We start from the raw sequence: 5,663 nt of genomic DNA, 5'->3' as shown, positions 1-5,663 counted from the left end.
CAGACATGATTTATTGTCAGATTGGCTACCGAGGGAATTGAATTTTATCATCTATTCATTTATGTGTGTGCGCGCGCGTGTGTTTTTATAACGGCAGAGGGCAGATCCGAGGGAGTTTTAAGGCCTTGATATATGACCAACATTATGAGGAAATGTACCAGATGGGTAATACTGCATACGATTATGACAATTACAACTGGAGAGCACTTTTTCATTGAACTTTTTCTTGCCCATGGACCTATTCATTTTACAGAGCGATTTTACGATCTGCTCCGCTGTTAAAAGATATCGCTCATCTGTGTCGCTTCGAAGGAACGGAGTAGTTATACATTGTCTCGTGTTAAGTGTTCTCTGATATAAAACTGATTTTCGTATCAGACGCACAGGGACTGGCGTCAGAATTCATGGTGGATAACAAACGCATCAATCTTGGTGGAGCTGCACTTTGTCAGCACAGCGGGCGACTTCTGCTTAATAGGTTTTAAGAAACTAACAGTGAAGAAAGTTCAGCGATGACGCTCGGCTATGACTATCACAAAGTGGTGGAGGAGACCAACACCAGATCCACTGACTTTACAGTTAGCTCAATATACACTTGCTTGCCAAAGCATTGGGTACACTAGTCAAAACAAATGGTTGAATTCAACTGTACCATGATTTTGAGGGATGTCATCCAAGATATTGTTAAACTAGACTGAATTAAAAAACATAGTGTTTCTGTTATTTAGCCGAGGCCACTGACTAATGAAAATTGGATTGTCTGTTCAACACTGTGGTTTAATAGTGCTACAAACTACAGATCGACCGATATGGATTTTTTAGGGCCGATACCGAAACTGTTGTTAGCATTGGCCGATACGTGCTGCCGATTTTTCTGAGCCGATATATCTCCCTCGATTTACATGATAAAAACGACAGATTGATAACAAATGTTACAAGCCTTAATTTAACCAAAAACATAAGCATTTATTGACATCAAAGAATATTGAATACGCTTATGTATACAAAATCAACAGGTAAAAAGAGGTAGAGCACAAGCAGGGGCGATTCTACGGTAAGAGCTTACAGTATTAGTCTTAAACCTGGGTTTTAACATCAACACAAATACCTACCAAAAGCTTAACAACAGCACAATAGCTCCAATCTAAACTGTGGACAGTGTTTGACAACCAGCACAATTAGTTTACCAGAGAGAGAAAAATACATCAGCTAGCAAACTCCTACTGAACAATAACAACAATAAAAGTCAGGGCTGTTGCTAATGACTGTATAGATCTTTGTTTGGTAACCGTTTTGTTTCTTTGTTTGTTTTTAAGAAACACGTTTGTTTTTTTTTTGTTTTTTTTAGGGTAGTTAGTGGGGAAGGGGCAATGTATGGGCTGCACCATCCCGCAGCATCTCCAGTAGCACAGGGCTGCCTGTGGATGGGCCTGTCTGTGCACCCACATATCGACCGATACCAAAAACATGCAAATATCAGTCGATATCTACTACAAACTGTAGCCTTCAAAAACTGTTACAACATCTCTCTCAGTTATTTAAACAAATGCCGAACACCATGAAAGAAAGCTTTAGTGCAGAATTGTTATATCTGAATAAAATAAGAGGGATAATATAAGATAATCCTTTATTTATCCCACAGTAGGTAAATTTGCAGTGTCGCAGCAGGATATAGTTTCATGAGGACGGTGCACAGAAGTAAATTAAATAGCAGCACACAGACCTAAACTAACAAGCAAGCGTATGCTAAGCCACTGCTGATGTTTTGTTAACATATTGTTATCAAGGGCTCGAAAGTGATTTGGATAGCTGACCCAAAAGCAGTTTGGTGGACAGATGTGTCCTTCATTATTTTTTCATCAACTAAACAGCTAAGCCCGGACAACACAAAACTCAACACAAAAATCAGCATTCACTTGATCTCTGAACGCACTTCACAGCACAATGGACAACGACCCAAAAAACACTGAGAAAACAAGACTGTCGGAGGGTTAAAAAAGTTAAATACTATGCCAGGGCCAGACGCCCCGGCATTAACCCAGCTGAGCTGTACTGACACAGGAATAATCAACAACTGAAGACAGCTACAGTAAAGGCCCTGCAAAGCATGGACAAAGGAGAAAAAAGCATTCTTTGGAGAGGCCTGTAGTGATGTCCAATCACTTCTGAGCAGTTGAAAAATAGCTGCAATCACCCCCACCAGTTTAGATAAGAATAGCCTCAAATTAAAGCGGAAAGTCTGTAAATAACGTTAACGTCGGTAACAGCTGAAAACAAACCTTCTGCCCAAGAATATACTGTACTGGCCGAACTGTATTTATTGCAGACTTTGAGATTAGATTACGCCATTACGCCCTGCATCATTATATGCTGAAAACACTTCCGCTCATGTGATGTGAACACACTGCAAGTGGAATTTGTGGACCGTTACCGAGTATACCCACATTCTGATGTATGACTACAATGTCCTCAAAGGTCAATTTTTATAGCGTACCACACTTTCCACCGATCCTCTTTTTTTGTCCCCAAAGTAAAACAAAAATTAAGATGAGCGTCTACATAGGGCGGCTCCACCTAGTGCTCAAAGGTGTAAATGCATACAGATATAAAGTACTCATACACTGGCATTGTTGGAAACAAAGTATGGAAAGAGTTAGTTTGGCATCGAGGCACAGATTTTGTGAATCCTGCAATAAAACACTGAGCTCAGTACATGAGCATGCCAAAATGAACTCCCCAACAAGAAGGCCACTAATTACAGAGCCCGGTGCCAGGTTTAATATACGACCATAAACCCTGCCAATGCCATGTGGCCCATCCGCTGAACGAAAAGTGTAGACACAGTAAAAAAACAAAAAAACAAAAACAGTCTTTGTGCTTCGTGTGAAATATTTTAAGGCATCAACGAACAGCAGAGCAGTGATATAATGGAAAGGCTGACAATGAATTAGACTGCATCAGCAAAAACAGAGAAACGTTTAAGTATGAGCAAGAAAACCTATACTGCAGTGAAATAATGCATTTCCATTTCTGTTTGAATTTAGGTGTCACAAGGCTAAAAAATAAAAAAAATAAATAAATAAAATAAAATAAAAACACAAAACAAAAGCAGCTGAGAAAGTGTTCCTCTACTCAAAAAGTCCTATATTTCACGTATTGTGAAAATGAGCCAATGGCCTCATGTGCAGATATTAAACAACCAGCAAAGAATGCATAACCTCTTGAGAAAGCAACTTGCAGTTAATGTGGAACAAATTCAACACATAGCGTAGGTAGGGGTCACAACTTTAAGACTTCAGCAGCAACCAATAGATACCAATCAGGTAGGAAGCACATAAACACAGCATAAACAGCGCCGAGACTGGAGCTTCTGATACTAGCACAAGCAGAAAACGAAACCTTACTTTTAGAAGTATCCGGTTTCCCTCAGGTATTAGCAGGTAGATCCACTGGAAAGACAACAACAGATTGCGGAAGTAGCTCGGATTTCTCCCACAAAATTAGTTGTGTGGTTTAATTTAAGTTATCAAGCAGTTGTCAGGTGGCTTAATGAAATGATACGCTAATGATACGCCACAGGCCGTCTTTGTGATACAGAAGCAGAAGACACCTCCAACACTGTGTTCATCCATGAAACAGGAAGCAGGTCAGGAGGATCGGTTTAAATACCCCGCCTTGTTAGAGAGGGGGCGTTTGATTTATGCTGCAACAAAAAGACTATATCATGTGAGAAAATGGAAAAAAACGGCTTCCTTACTGCGTTTTTAACACATTGTAGTAATGTGTAAAGGTAAAGGACAATTCAGCTTCTTATTTATTGTTGGTAACCGTAGTCAAATATCCATAGTTACTGGTTTCCCGACCATAGACAGACCAACAGCTAGCGGCTTGTGACTTCTGACAACGTCACCTATCAACTATCACTTAAAGCGGCCACGCCCCCTAATTAAGCATCCGTTTAATCCTTCGTTAAATTCAAGTGATGGGTTCTTTAAAAAATATATAATAAAATTGAAAACACCCCTATAAAATGGACACAAATAGAAAGTCCATAGAAACAATTTCTTCAAATAATCAAAACATGTTTTATATTTTAGATTCTTCAAGATAGCCACCCTTTGCTCTTCTTACTGCTTTGCACACTCTTGGCATTTTCTCAGTGAGCTTCATGAGGTAGTCACCTGAAATGGTTTTCCAACAGTCTTGAAGGGGGTCCCAAAGATGCTGAGCACTTGTTTTCCCTTTTGCCTTCACTCCATCTCATCCTAAACCATCCTGATTGGGTTAGGTTAGTGGCCCAGGACTCCATCATCTCATTCTTGGTCAAATAGCCCTTACGCAGCTCGGAGGTCAATGTCCAGTTGGAAAATAAATGATGGTCCAACTAAATGTAAACTGTATGGGATGGCATGTCGCTGCAGGATGCTGTGGTAGCCATGCTGGTTCAGTGTGCCTTAGGTTTTGAATACATCCCCAAACCATCACACCTCCTCCTACATGCTTCTGTTTATCTTTTCTGCATCACTGCAGGCAGGTAGTGGAACCACAGATTTCAAACTCGGACTCACCAGCCACAGATTTCTTCTGGTTTAATGTCCAATCCTTGTGTTTCTTGGCCCAAACAAATCACTTGTTTTTCCTTAGCAGTGGTTTCATTAAGGCCTGATTCACACGGTCTCCTCTGAACAGCTGATGTAGAGATGCGTCTGTTCCTGGAACTCTGTGGGCTCATCTGGGCTCTAATCTGAGCTGCTGTTAACTTGTGATTTCTGAGGCTGGTGACTCGATGAACTTGCCGTCAGCAGCAGAGGTGGCTCCTGGTCTTTCCTTCCTGGGGCAGCCCTGATGTGAGTCAGTTTCATCAAAGCACTCAATGATTTTTGCAACTGCACTTGGGGACACATTCAAAGTTTTTGCTATTTTTCAGACTGACCGACCTTCAGTCCTTAAAGTAATGATGTCGACTGTCGTTTCTCTTTACTTAGCTGACTGGTCCTTGCCATAATATGAATTCTGAAAAATAGGGCTACCAGCTGTGTACCAACCTCATTAAGACGACAAGAAATTCCACAAATGAACCCAGACAAGGCACACCTGTGAAGTCAAAACTATTTCAGGAGAGTACATCATGAAGCTCATGGAGAGAAGGCCAAGGGTTTGCAGCACTGTCAACAAGGCAAAGTGGGGCTACTTTGAGGAATCAACTACATTTTCTTTGCTGCATAATTCCATAGATCTATTGCTAAGAAATCATAGCATTGTGTGGAAGTGCAATCTCTCATTACTCAAACAGTTAGTGGAGTAGAAATACTAAGTAGTATGGTAAGACTCAAAAACAATAAATATACTGAAGTACAGCTGACATTACAAATAGTGTTTTGTGCCTTTTCTTTTTTTTTAAAACCCTATTATAACCCTGGGCCAATTTGTTATTCAAATCCTGAAAGATAAAGCATAGCTTAAAGCAAATCATCTACAATAAAATATAATAAAATCAACAGTGAATATGACAATACTGTATATTGGGTAAATACTGCTATGAAATATTTGTTGGCCTACTCATATTTTTCTGTAACAAACTATGCTTCCAAACACAGTAAAATTAAAAAGCATGTAGTAGTAGTAGTAGTAATGTATAATATCATAAATTACACAACACAGAA

The sequence above is a fragment of the Mugil cephalus genome, chromosome 4, assembly GCF_022458985.1.
Source record: "Mugil cephalus isolate CIBA_MC_2020 chromosome 4, CIBA_Mcephalus_1.1, whole genome shotgun sequence".
In the NCBI taxonomy this organism is placed as follows: domain Eukaryota; kingdom Metazoa; phylum Chordata; class Actinopteri; order Mugiliformes; family Mugilidae; genus Mugil; species Mugil cephalus.
This window is presented reverse-complemented; position numbering follows the sequence as displayed.